Consider the following 15,135-nt stretch of genomic DNA (forward strand, 5'->3'; position numbering starts at 1 on the left):
GGTGGAAAAGTGCTATATAAATGAAGTACAATTTACCATTTATTGGCGACAAAGTTGTATGCAAAGTCACTGCATCGCAGTGGCATGTCTGCTGGATGATGCACACCTCCCATTTTTTATTTTTAGGTCTCCGCTATTTTTTTTTTCTGCAAACAATTAGCATTTTTGCTCAATAGCTTCCAGGTCATGTGACATATTGACCCCAAATCAGTGCTGCATTGTAGAGGCATGTCTGCTGGATGATGCAAACCTTTTCATTTTTAATATTAGGTCTTTACTTATTTTAAATGATTTTTTTTTTTTCAACAAAAATGAGCATTTTCGCTCAATAGCTTTCAGGTCATGCGACCTATTGAACCAAATCAGTGCTGCATCATAGTGGCATGTCGGCTGGATGACACACACCTCTTTTTTTCTCAATTTCAACCTTTCGCTCATTTTCAATGAACTTTATACTGTACATATCAACGTTCTAACTCAATACCAGGTCATTGAACCTATTTACTCCACAAGAGTGCATACCCATTGAAATGTGAATTAGTGATGTACTGTATATATACTGAATAAACTGTTTTCCATTAAATATATATATATTTTTAAATATTTTAAACTGCTTGTCTGTAACATTTTATTTTGAAAATCAGACTTTTATTTTGAAAACCGGATGTCGTTCTCCGAGCCAGCGTCCCTTTGCGCATACTACCGTAAATCCGAGAAAAGGGCAAACAGAAAGAGCGAACTTGAAATGAAGAGCTGCTGACTCCGTGAAAACAAGAGGCGGCTGGCTTTACCACTGTAAACAGCGCTAGGTGGCGAGTTGTCGGTGTTGTGCCAAAGTACAGTAGTTACCACCTGAAAAAAAATATCCCATGCCGCGGAATCTTATAACTTTAAACCCCACACAAAAGTGGCGACTTTTCGAAAATGTTCCTTGTTCCCAACCCTAACCTTAAACTTCAAACATGTGGAAGAAAACCGAAAAAACATTAACATTCATCAGTCGTTTGAGCTTTTTCTACGCATAATGACATTTCCTACTGCGTGCGTGGTCTTTGAAGGCACCTTGTTTCTAAAACTCGTGTTTTATTCATGCGTTTATTGAAAAACATAAGTACCCGCAGCAGGGGATACTATTTTTTTGGGGGGGGGGGGGGGGGGGGGTAACTATATCCACTTCGTTTCAAATAATACACAAAGGAACGGACAAATGGCTTACCCAAAGTGTGGCGAAACTAGACACGCTTCTTTATGCCCTGTTTGAATCCAGTTCAGTGTAAAATCAATCGTCTACTGACAACAATTTAGTGAAACGACTATTTCAGCAGGAGCCTTGCGCGACGTCCTTTACCACCTTGGAATAGAAAACGTAATAATTTGCGGACCAGTCATCCGCGGCCGTCTTCCGGACTGCATCCCATGCCTTTTAATTGCATTTATTCTTGTCCTAACACTTATTTGGTCGTGTCTCAATTTGACCTCATCGCGCAGTGCATAGGATAGGTTCAATCTAATTTCTTTATTTACCTCCTTAATTCTCGATCCTCGCTTCTCTCTGTAAATTAGCGCCTCTTTGGAGAAGTTTGGAGAAATGAGACGGTCACTCCTCGATGTCGTGTTGCTTTTTCTTTTTTGCCACAGTGGGGTTATGCACCAACCCCGGAAGCGTCCAACTAACCGGACGACGCACTTCCGGTGCTCGGCAGTAAATATCGGAGACTTGGAAAATTGCACTTATTTTTTTTTTACACACGATCGCTACGGGACTTGCCAAAAACCTCGTCTCTCGTTGTCTCTTACTTATGTGTACGTAATTTCCGGTATCTCATTTGCGCGCATAAAGCCGCATACGTCATCAGCACGTGATCACGGAGGTTTCATCGGGGCTTTTGATACATTGTTTCGAGCAGTTTGTCTCACTCGGCTGACACATGCTCCGGAGTCTCAGTGTCAAACGTCCCATTCCCTGTATTTGTTTGTTCTTATTTTGGACTTTGTTGAATCTGGTTTGCCTTTTTGTTTTTGTTTAGTTAAACAACACCTTTTTTGAGCACACCTGCCTCCTCGCTCTGCCTTTCCGCATTTGACTCGACAAGGACAAAAGAAAGCAGGGAACTAAATACACATAAGTAAGAGACAATGAGAGACACCTGGACATGGCACACACGTGGCTTGGGGAGCAGATTGGGTAACACCAGGAATCAGGATGACAAGCACAGAAGGACATGATAAAACTTGACTAGACATTGACAAGGGGAGACACACAAGGAAAACATGACCAATAAACAAAACCAAAACACAGACCATGACAAGGAGTTAATAAGATTAGAACTATATATATATATATATATATATATATATATATATATATATATATATATATATATATATAGTGTGTGTGTGTGTATGTGTGAGATAGTGATGTTATTATTGTTAGTGCCTTATGAACCACACTTTGATTATTTATTTATTTTTTACTTGTGTTTAAATGCTAAAATGTGTGTAAAATTTTGTTACTTCAATTAAAAAAAAACATTGCATATCCGCGTTTATTTATTATTATTTTATTCTATTTATTTATTTATTTTTTCGCGTTTTATTTTGAAACGTTCGGAACTTTCCTTTCAAACGCCGGACCGCGCTTTTCCAAATATACCCACGGTTATGCGTTGTATGATCACATCGGGCAATCATACTAAAGGAACCCCATATTTCAGTGCTGCTCAATGGATGGACAACCGACACGGTCATTTTTGGCAAGTCCCGTAGCGATCGTGTGTAAATTGTATCTGGAAAAACTGAATCTACTATATAAAAAAAATAATAATCTAAAATTGTAAAACAGACAGGAGGTGTGTGACAAGGACTGTCAGGGAGGCGTCCCGGGCACCAGACGAGTGGGTGGTGCCCGGGACGCCACCCTGACTGTCCTTGTCGCGCCCCTCTCGTCTGGTATGGAGGTAAATATGGTGCAAAACTAACTTGTAAAAAAAAATTGTACCTGTAGAAAAAAGTCAAAATTTGTACCTGTAGAAAAAAGTCAAAATTTGTATCTGTAAAAGTCGTGATTTGTACCTGTAAAAAAAAATTTAACCTGTAAAAAAAAAAATTTAGCCTGTAAAAAAAAAAATTTTGTATGTGTAAAATAAAATTGTATCTGTAAAAACAAATGAAGAAATGACAACTTGTAGTCAAATAAGTCACCACTGGGAGTCACAAGTGGTTTTTCTGCTGCTGTCCGTGAGTTTTGCACCAAATATCTCGCTACAAATGGTGCAAAACTGATTCGTACTTATAGAGCACCGTGATTTGTACTCGTAGAAGAGGAGGGCGGGCTCTGGAGGATTTGGGCGGGCTAAAGCTCACCCTCATTGGTTGAGCGAACGACAGTGGGTTGAACTCAAATGATGCCACGTTTTTATCATTAATATGCACAAATACGCAATTCCAAACAAACGGAGTAGCCACACCAGTTTACGCGTCATTTTGGAAGAAGAGGACATTTCAACATGGTTCAATATACAAACACCGTGTGGAACAGCTTAAACGTTGGTTGACATGCAGAGCACTCAAAGTGGGCAGAAAAAAATAAGTTTTAGTATGAAGGTCAGATTTATTGTACAATCAAAGCTCGTAATCCGGTGCTTGCTAGCTCATCTCATGTTGTTAATTGTCACGAAAACTGAACACATTGAAGTCACGATTTTTATTTCAAGATTTGAAGCCTACCAGTGTAAACATACGATCAATAGCGTGTACCTGTAAAAAAAAAAAAAAAAACTCATAAACTGCTGCTTAGTGCTTAGATGTCAAAATTACGATAGAGCTACAGAACCCTCTTGAATGTTTTACAAGATGACCTAAACCTATAACCAAAAGTGGACAGTACTCAGCTACTTGTATTTGACTAACATTATATTCAAGTATCTGTACTCTTACTATCATCATAAAATGAAAACAAAAGTTTTTACTACGAGTGAATCTTTAAGCCGCTACAGGTATTTTAACCTCAATCCTCTGTATTTAATAATTTTATTTTAAATATTACATTTTCTTGATAAATGTCAGTATTTTTGCAATGTATGCTTTGCAAACAGTTTTAAAATAAAAGGCTCTTACACTCTTAGTTTACTCATCACCCACAGTACTCAAATATTAATATATTATAATATAAGTATTTTTTCTGCACTTTTAATTTCTACTTGAGTTAAATTTTCCAATGTAACATTACTCTTATTTAAATATTGGCTATTCTGCTTTTGAAATGCTAGTCTATCTGTATCACTAAGATGTGAGCAATGTCACTGTCACCTAGCTACTTTAACCAAAGTAACGGTCAAATGTTAGTTTATTTATTTTTAATTTAATGAGAATCTCATAAGTTTCACATTCTTGCTCAAAAGGCGGAGACAACTGCTGCAGACACTGCTGAAGCATCAGTGAAAAGGATGACCCACTCCATCAGCAAGCAGCCAAGAGACAGGAGATGACACCTGGGGGGTATTCCATCAAGACGGATTGAGGAAAAAACCTGTAATTTCGCAGAATATCTGCCGATGTGAATGTAGCAGGCGGTGGTCCCCTCCCCCACCTGTGGCAGTGGCCTTAGTCTTTTTTTCTGATGGCTACAATAATGGGCAACATATATTTACAGCTCAACACCTATTTAGTATTATTTTTTATATATATTTTTATAGGCTACTTGCCGACTTGTTGCCATGATCACTTTTGGCTACTGTTGAGATGTAACAGTAAAGAATGAATATGTAGGTCAATTCAAAGTGCTTTACATTAAATCAATAATTAATAACACTATTAATGTGAAATACACATCTAACATGAAACAATTATACCTTATACATTTAGTCTCAGCTTTTTTTTTTGCCAATGATGTTTCCCTCGTCTTATTGATAGCAGCAGTATTGCATTTTTTGGTGAGTCTTGAATTCATCATACAGCTCCATCAATAACCTTTGTTCTGTTTGTGAGAAGAATACTGTTCTCGTCTTGGATGGATGAAAAACGGCTCTTCTGGACATCAAATAAAACATTTTAAATGATGCACAATCTTGTTTATTGAATGATACATGTTGTTATTTGATCTGACTATTTCAAATAACTCAATATGGATTAAATTGTACTCCTTTAACAATTCAAACTCAAAATTGGAAGACATTTAGAAAGCATAATTTCTTCACTTTCCCAAAGGTGATTGCAGTGAAATTCTCTCAGAACAGTAACCAGTGTATCAAGGATTCTCATTTGTTGGACTTCACAGCCACTTTGAAGCAGGTTTGATGTTGTTGGAAAACTATCCTTAAGTTTCCCGCATGTTCGTAATGTTGATTTTCTGAATCAGACTGGAGATCGGTGAACAGTTCCTTCGAAGGATTTATTTTCAGAAATTTCTGAGACACAGACAAGATATCAGCCAAACGTCATGGATTCCCTGTGTGTGTGTGTGTGTGTGTGTGTGTGTCTCCCTCCCCCCCCCCCCCCCCCCCGCAATCGCTATTATAATTCCAGCATCCCAAAAAGCCCCTCCCCTTGTTCTTCTTCCTTTACTGCCCTTGGGCCCCGCCCCTAAGTCCCAACACAAACAGTACTCAAAACACATAAACAGATGGTCGATTGATGTGGAACACAGCAAGCCAGACATCCTGCCCAGCCCCCCCCCCCCCACTGGCCAAACTCACAAAGGAATCTTATTAACACATTTGCTCCCCCAGAAAAGATGGCCCAGGAATGTGTGAACAGAGGAAAACCACCCCCCACCCCCACATCATTTAAAATCTCACCCAGCTCTACTGAGGAAATTAATTCAGTTATGACTAAATCTAAACAGTTATAATTAAATTGAAACAGAAGATTCTCTTCAATCCTTCTTTTGGACTCGAAAGAGTCCGACACGCAGATAAACATTTCAGAGAAAAATTCCAGCGGGGTCTTCATCGTCGCAGACGGCTGGCGCAACATAAAGCAAGGGTTGTGTGGGAAGATTGGGCGTTATCATTAGAATAATGATATAATAATAATGGTAGGATAGTAATATGTGCCTCCGCTCAGCAGTCCCATAATAAGAAGCAAAAGCACGCAACAATGAAACATCCCTTTAGCAGTGAGAGGAGGTTGTTTAGCAGTTATGTGGCATTATTCATTAAAAGATTTTTCAGTGGAATAAGCATATGTGTATCACATGTTGATGGTTAAGAGATGTCCCCCCTCCACGGGGTGCCAGGGAGTTTGTGGAGGCTTAACACGATGTGTTGTGGTTATGTTCAAGAAAGAGTGTCGCGACGCAGCAGCAGATGGAGATGCGTTCCCACTTTGAAGCCATCTCGAGATGATGTTCTTTGTTGAATGAAAAAGGGCGTTGTCAGCTTCTTTTAGGACCCCAGGTTCGACTGCCTGAAGTCCTAGGATTGGTCACCTGGATTATTCTGCCCGCAAATGTGACTCAATCTTTGTTGAATGATGTCCTCAATAGGGGCAGCTGGACACTGGATCAGTAGACGTGGTTTTCCGGTCGAGTCGTCATCAGGTGGGATTGCTGAGCCTGGGTTTTCCGGTCGTGGAATTGCTGAGCCCGAGGCGGATTCGGTGGGCCGTGTAGACGAGATGTGGAACCACGTGTCCCTTCTTCTGTGCAGGCGAACTGCACAAGATGTCCTCTCCGTCACTTTGTGGGGTCCAGTCCACCTGGGTGCAGACCATTTTTGTTTAGTCACTTTTAAACATACATATTCACAATGATTTATTTTTGAAGGAGCATCTGGTTGTTTTTTTGTTGGGAGTTAGTAAATGTTAGTTGTTTAAGTTCTGGAGGTCCTGGAACGTGCGTCTCTTCCAATGGAGCTGTTGGATCCGGAAAAGGTCTGTTTGTGTGACATTCAAACTGAATCCAGCCTTTGGCTGAGTTCAATGACATCCGTACATTCATTAATGCAACAGGAAGAGCTTGTAGCCAATTCAAATTTGATGAGGCCAATGCTGTAGCCAATTTCCTTTAATATTTATATTTTTCTTTAATCTGTTTTTGGGATTGGGGATAATACACTGAACCAAATGTGTTTTAATCCCAATGCCCTTTCTACAGTTTGTAAATGTTTGTTTTTGAAATGGGTTCCATTGTCTGATCAAATGTTTCTAGGAAACCCATGTGATGGTATGTAATGATTAATCAAATGTTTTACCACGATATTTACTGTTTTAGATTTGCATGAATATGCCTCTAGCCATCCTGAAAAGGAATCCACTATTACCAGCAAATATCTGTATTCTGACACTGGTTTTATCATGTCAGTGAAATCCATCAAAGAACATCTGACCCCAGAGCTGTCACGTCCGGCCGGACCGTGAGCACCCTGGGGAGATTTATATATATGCATACTATTTTACCTTTTGCAAACACTGCAATCCTGCAGTTCATTTTTAACAATTTGTCTCATGAAAGGATGCCACCAGGTGTGTAAATGTCTCAATGTTTCTTCCACACCTAAATGGCATATTCCATGGGCTCCAGAAATTAGATTTTTCAATTGTGTCTGAGATGGAATACATTTACCTTCTTTCCGCCATATGCTTGTTTCTGAGATGGAATACATTTACGTTCTTTCCGCCATATGCTTCATCTTTTTTGTCCCCTCCTGTGTGCTTACTTTTTCTGTCACAGCTTGATCACCTCCTGTGGATTATCACATTCAGACTCACTTACAGTTACGATACGATACGATATACTTTTATTTTCCCGTGGGGAACTTTTTCCTGGACTCCGTGCAGCTGCAGTTTACAGTAAGGAAAAACAACAGAATAGAAAGAGATAAAATCAAAATTAAATAAGAAGTGCAGCAGTAGTTTACAGTGAGAAAAACAACGTAATAGAGAGAGATAATTAAAATAAATAATACACACACACACTCCTATATATATATATATTGCACCACTTAGTTAATGTCGGTTATTAAGTAATTTGATGGATGTCGGCAGGAATGAGTTCTTGTAGCGGTTCAGCCTGGTTCTGGGGGCCCTGAATCTCCTGCCGGAAGGCAGTAGCTGGAACTCATGATGCAGAATGTGAGTCGGGTCAGTAACAATTTTCTGTGCCAGTCTGGTAACGGACTGCTCATAAAGCATCTGTAGGGAAGGATGATTCCTGACCCCCATGATCTTCATGGCAGTCCGCACCAGACCGGCAATCTGTGACCTTAACTGCACAGTCAGGTTGCCGTACCAGGCCGCAATGCCGTATCTGATGATACTTTCCAATGCAGCCCGGTAGAACAACAGCATGATCCTCTGCTCCACTCCATAGACCCTCAGTCTGCGTAAGAAATAGAGACGCTGTTGGAGTTTGGAGCAGAGACTTCCAACGTTTACCCTCCAGCTGAGTGTGTTGTCAATGTGGACCCCCAGGTACCTGTATGAACCCACCTGGCTGATGTGATTGCCTTTAATGACGACTGGCCCGTGGTCACCAACAGTTTTTGGATCAAATATCACCTCCTCTGTCTTCCTCACATTGAGCACAAGATGATTCTGGTCACACCACTGGACAAATTTCTCTATTTCTGAGAAATAGTCCAGTGGGCTACCGCCGGCCTGCAGCAAGCTGACGATAGCTGTGTCATCAGAGAACTTAATGATAAAGTTCTCAGGGTGTGATGTCACACAATCATTTGTGTACAATGTGAAGAGGACCGGGGAGCTGACACAGCCCTGTGGGGCGCCTGTGCTTATCAATCTGGGTTCCGAGAGGGAGCTGTTGACCCTGACTTGCTGTGTGCGCTGTGTCAGGAAGGAGTGATACCACCTCGAGATGTACGGGTTCACATTCATCTCCTTCAGTTTACCCAAAAGCAGGTGCGGCTGCATTGTGTTGAACGCTGAGCTAAAGTCAACGAACAACACACGTGCATAAGCTTTAGGGACGTCCAGATGTTTGCTGACCAGATGTGTGATGCTGTTGATAGCATCGTCAGCGCCGCGACCCCGCTTGTAGGCAAACTGAAGGGAGTCTAAGTGTGCATCCACCTCCCCCCTGAGCCGAGTCACCATCAGCCTCTCGAAACACTTCATAACAATGGAAGTTAGAGCCACAGGCCTGAAGTCATTATTGACCACAGGACATTGTTTTTTAGGAACCGGGGTGATTACTGATTTTTTCCAGAGACTGGGAATGGAGTGTGAGTGCACAGATCTCTGGAAGATGGGCTGCCATGCCGCTGTGAGCTCCTCTGCACAGGATTTTAGCAGAAGGGCAGATATCCCATCTGGCCCTGAGGCCTTCTTTGTGCAGACAGACCTAAAAGCAGATTGGACATTATGGGGATGAATGACCAGCCTTGAGTCCTGCTCATTCACTGAAATGGACCTCAGGACCTCCCCACATTCAGAGGAGAAGTCCTAGGTTTCGAATCTTAAATAAAAGTCATTCAGCTCCCTTGCCTTCTGGAGGTCATTTAGAGTGCTGAGACCTTTTTGAGCAGGAGTCAAGTTGGTGATCCTCCTCATGGTGTCCCACATTTTCTTAGAGTTGTTAGCAGCAAAGTGTTTTTCTATAGTCTCTTTGTGCTTAGTTAAGTTAGTTTGTTTTCCTTGTTGCACTTTAAAATTGAGTTTGTCTAAACACTCAAAAGCTGTTTTATTTATTGATGTAAAAATGATTGTCAACTTAAGATGTTTAATTTTAACTGTAGTCTGTTTTGCTCATAAAGTCTACTAGATTCTGATATCTTGGGAGACCATCTAAAGGGTTAGGAATCTCTTCATTGTAGTTTGGCAAACTAGGGGGCCACAAACAGCATCTTGCCTAGGGACCACATGAAGCTGGAAACGGCCCTGGTTATAACAAGGGGTAAAAGTGTTTACAAAAAATACTAAAACAAGAACAAATATTATGCAAAGGTGTGTTTCTGTAAAATGTGTTAATTTGTGGAATAATTTTGGAACTGACTTGAAAAGATGTCAGTCACTTGCTGAATTAATTTTTTTTTAACTTTTTCACTGCCAGACGTTTTGAGAAACGGGATGTCGCCAGTGCCAGCCGATTTAAGCATTTTGACTGATCTTTCAAGGTCCACAGAAAATGTTGTATTTGGACTATGGAAACACACATGCTACCAAATGAAAGATTGGACTCTCATCTTTCATCAGAAAAAAAAGTTTGTTTCTACCTTATTCCGTTCTTCAGTAATCAACAATAGAAAATGGTTACTTTCACCGAAATGCTCTGTTTTGAAACAAAAAGCGGAGAAAAATAGCTTTTTGTGAAACGATGTTACTTCATGCACTCTAGTGAATTGTACACTTCTTTTTGTCCATGAATGATGCCACAAACACCTAAATAGTGCTTTACTTCTGTAATAAACCACCACCAACAATGAAAAAGTGTTTTTAGTTTGCAAAATAAGTTTATTTCCATTCAACAGTGTAACAATTTGACAAAAAAATTCGCAAACTATTTACAAATGTGTGCAACTGTGGTACTATTTACAATTATGTGGATGTTTCAAATACAGTTTTTCTTTTTGTAACGCTCTCCTGCATGCAAGGAGAGGGAGCAGGGTTTGCACAACAGATTACTTTCACTTTCCATTGTCCGTTTCGCGTGCAGACGGCCTTTTTTTCCGGGGAATAGCAAGTAGCAGACTGTACACACTCCTCCGATGAATATGCATTGGACTCGGGGCACTCTTCGTCGTCCGACTGAACGTCCGCCTGAGCGTGCTCGGTTGTGCTCCGCGTTTTCCGGTGTTGGCATCGCTAGCCCGTGAACCTTTTATGACGTCGTCATAGCCGCCGCGTCAACGCTTCCAACTTCGCCGTCAACCTCGGAGTCACCATCATCATCATCGATGATGATCATCGTCGTCATCAATGTGCTCTTTATAGCGTTGGTCGATGCTTTTCGTCTTTGAAAAAAACGGTTCGACCGTGAGCTGCTTGCAACCGGTCGCCATTATGGCTTCTTCAGCCATTGTCCCCTCAACACTCTAGCCCCGCCTCACGTCTTCTGCTGACGCCTACCCAATCTTGTCAAAAGAGAGTCATTGCTGCCATCTAGGGGCCAAAAATAGTCATTAGGCTCACTAGACCAGTGTTTTTCAACCACTGTGCCGCGGCACACTAGTGTTCCGTGAGATATAGTCAGGTGTGCCATGGGAAATTATCCAATTTCACTTAATTGGTCTAAAAACATTTTTTAGAAACAAATTAATTATTATCTGCCAATAACGTGTTGTTGTCGGCTGTGAGAGCAGTGTGGCGGAAGAGTGGCAGTAATCATAAATCTTCGCCTGTAGGTGGCAGCACGTCGCTAGTTGTTGATTGCCCTCTACTTTGAAACAAGGATTAGTGATGCATGGATGGCGGCAGGTGCCTAGCAAAACAAAACGGTGACAGTGATGCAAAAGTTTTTGAAAAGGAAAAATGCTAACTCCGAACCGGACCCTGGACAGAATTCGGACCCAGATGAAGGCCCTTGTATGAGTGGTGGTCAAAAGACAGCAAAGACGGCGAGCTCGACCAAGGCCTCTAGCGCGCGACAGTACAACGAAAGCTATCTTTCACTTGGATTTACCTTTACCGGGGATTAGACGAAACCGATACCGTTGTGCCTGGTGTGTGGTGAAAGGCTATCAAACAGTGCTATGGTGCCAAGTAAGCTTAAACGCCATCTCCAAACGAAACACCCTTCTCTCCAAAACAAGGATGTGGGCTATTTTGTTCGTCTGCGTGAACACATGGAGAAACAGACAACTTTTATGAGGAAAACCACAAAGGTAAACGAGAAAGCCCTGAAAGCTAGCTACCACGTCGCTGAACTGGTTGCTAAGTCAAAAAAATCCCACACTGTGGCAGAGACATTGATACTGCCAGCCTGCAAAGCTATTGTGAATGAGATGCTCGGACCTGAAGCGGCTAAGGAAATAGCCAAAGTTCCTCTCTCAGATAACACAATTTCCAGACGTATTGATGACATGTCTGCAGACATTGAAAGTGTGGTTTTGGAAAAGATCCGGATCAGTGAGAAATTTGCATTGCAACTGGATGAGTCTACTGATATTAGTGGACATGCTCAACTATTGGCCAATGTGCGTTTTGTGGATGGAGACGCGATCAGAGAAAACTTCCTTTTTTGCAAGGTATTGCCAGAAAAAACGTCAGGAGAGGAAATTTTTCGCGTCACATCAGAATACCTTGAAAAAGGAAGACTTAAGTGGGAAGACTGCACAAGTGTCTGCACTGATGGAGCTGCGGCCATGGTCGGGCGCATCAAAGGCTTTGTAAGCCGAGTGAAGCAGAGGAACCCAGATGTGATTGTTACGCACTGTTTTTTACACCGCGAGGCCCTCGTAGCCAAGACTTTACCAGCCGACCTAGTTCCTGTGTTGGATGATGCTGTGCGCATGGTGAACTTTGTTAAGTCACGACCTGTGAAAAGTCGCAAATTTGCAGTTTAGTGTGAAGAAATGGGAGCGACGCATAAGCGTTGCTGTTTCATACGGAGGTTCGATGGTTGTCGCGCGGCAAGGTGCTCGCCAGGGTGTACGAACTGCGAGAGGAACTTAAATTGTTTCTGACAAATGAGAAGTCCGATTACGCAAAGCTGCTTGCAAGTGATGAGTGGTGTGCAAAGCTGGCATACCTGGCAGATATTTTTCATCATCTGAATGATCTGAACACACGAATGCAAGGTCGAAATGAAAACTTCCTTACAAGTAAAGATAAAATAAATGGATTTCGTTCAAAGTTGCACCTCTGGCAACAATATGTGGAACGTGGCAACCTCGACATGTTCCCACTTACCAAGAAACTGCAAGATTTTAACACTGCTGCATCGTGTGAGATAATAGTTAAACATTTGAAAATGCTTGAGGAAAAGATGTCATTTTATTTCTCTTCAACCTCAACTGAAAGCCTTGACTGGGTCAGGGACCCATACAGTTCAGTATCAGCTGGAAAGGACATGACTTTACAGGAGCATGAGCAACTAACTGAACTGAGACAAAATCGTGGTTTAAAGCTAAGCTTTGCTGATCTGCCTTTGGACAGTTTTTGGTTGGCTACTGCCAAGGAATACCCCATTCTGGCAAACAAAGCTATTTTGACATTGCTCCCATTTTCCACGACATATCTGTGCGAGGTGAGCTTTTCAAGTCTGACTGCCATAAAAACAAAGAACAGAGAGAGACTGAGAGCTGTTGAGGAAGAGCTTCGTGTGTGCCTCTCGTCGATTCCTGCCAGAATATCTTCTCTGTGTTCATCCAAACAGGCCCAGGTTTCACACTGAGTGAGTAAACATAAAAAAGATGACAAAACACTTTTTTCTTTTTGTTTATTTGATTCATATTGAGGTAACTTTGACAAGAATGGCTTTATATTGTTAATATAGGCAACAGAGTTTTAATTTTTAACATTGTCAGCTGGTGGTGTGCCTTGAGATTTTTTCGAAGAAAATAGTGTTCCTTGGCCCAAAAAAGGTTGAAAAACACTGCACTAGACCTGTTTGAAACTTTCAACACAGCTGGGGAAGGCTTTCCTCCACCCGTTTCAAAAAAATAATAATTGGATGACGTCTTTTAATGTCATTGGCGGCCCTCCGTAGGTTTTTGCTTGACGTCTTTTAACGTCAGTGGCAGTGAAAGAGTTAAAAGCTAAGTTTGAAAAAATTACTTAAATCAGACATGAGCTGTTAAAATTGTATATATGCTGTAATTTCTTTGGATGTATCAGTATGAGTGTAATGGAAATTGTATATGTGAGTATGAGGATATGATTCATAAATGTATTATGGAATATGTCTTTGAATTTCATGTACATATGTCGCTGGCAAATGTGCTGTTAAAGTGCACTTGTATATATGACTAGGTTTATACATTTTTCTTTTGTTGAAATACATTAACCTTATTATTGTATCAACATAAAACAAATAAGGGGTAGGACTAGATAATTTTTTAACTTCCTCCTACCCCTTTTGAACATGTAAACTCTTTTCTTTATTCCTGATTTTCTTCCTTTTTTTTTACTTCAACTTATATTTTATACTTGTAATGTGTTTTTTGTTTTTTTCATGTTTTTATGTTCAATAAAACAACCAAACCAAGTCCATTATTTTCAATGTCAGCATTGTAGATTTGGGTATGACTAAACATTTAATAAAGTTATTTTAATATTTTATACAAACAAATCTGACCATGCTTGCAGAGTTCACAAACTTTTGAGCAACACTGTATATTTAGGTTTTCACCTTCAGTAGGATCTTTAGATACTGTATATGTATCTGTAAATATTTTACAGAGGATTAAATGGGGATATTGTACGCTGTTGTCAAATCACAATTATGAATCAGTCTATTTAATGCAGCAAAGTCACTGTGATCAACGAATTAGTCCGGCTGTCTCGTCCATTGCATCACCCACCTCTTTGGTTTAGAGTCTAACTGTGACAAACTGAGACTACAGTATGTTTTATTTGTTGATTTGATAAAAGGGAATAGGATTGCTACCTGTAAGAAAAACAAAACGTTGAATCAGGCCCAATATTAAGTTACCGCAGCAATTTTACATACTGGGAGGCAGATTTGCTTACTGATTTCAAAATAAGTTTTCTTAAATTGCAAATCATCAACAATTTGTTTGCTTTGATCTTGCCTTGTGATTTCTACAGGAGATTGCTGTTAAAATGCTAGACTTTTGTGCTGCATATGGATGCAGAAATCGTCGCTCTTTCCAAACAAGAGTTGTGGGGTGACATTCATCTGTAAGATAGTGTTGGAAATGTTTGTTTAATGTTGTTTATTTAGTGCATTTAGCAATATGTTTTTACTATTAAAGATTATTATTGTTGAGGTTTTTGTTGTTGATGATAATAATAATAATAATTATTATTATTTTAAAGTTTTTCTTGGTTATGAATACATTTTCTTTTCTATTAATCTTGTCTAGTCCACTCTATTCTAGTATTTTATTTTTTTTAGGTGTGCCCTTATTTTAAAATAATTCAAATGTCTATATATATATATATATATATATATATATATATATATATATATATATATATATATATATATATATATATATATTTTTTTTTTTATATACACATTTTAAGGTTTCTTAAACCGCAGATAGGAGGAGGAAG

At 40.1% G+C, this 15,135-nt stretch overlaps 1 protein-coding gene across 4 annotated transcripts in view; it reads right to left on the minus strand.

The window, feature by feature from the left end:
• The window catches only part of mmadhcb (metabolism of cobalamin associated Db), a 90,073-nt gene extending 88,293 nt beyond the window's left edge, over window positions 1-1,780 (minus strand). For all 4 annotated transcript variants that reach the window (XM_077580432.1, XM_077580434.1, XM_077580430.1 and 1 more), the window contains exon 1: window positions 1,525-1,780. The gene's annotated coding sequence lies outside the window, so the exon portion shown is untranslated. The remainder of the gene's footprint in view (window positions 1-1,524) is intronic.
• Between the last annotated feature and the right edge of the window lie 13,355 nt (window positions 1,781-15,135).

Source organism: Vanacampus margaritifer, chromosome 11 (assembly GCF_051991255.1).
Source record: "Vanacampus margaritifer isolate UIUO_Vmar chromosome 11, RoL_Vmar_1.0, whole genome shotgun sequence".
Classification (NCBI taxonomy): Eukaryota; Metazoa; Chordata; class Actinopteri; order Syngnathiformes; family Syngnathidae; genus Vanacampus; species Vanacampus margaritifer.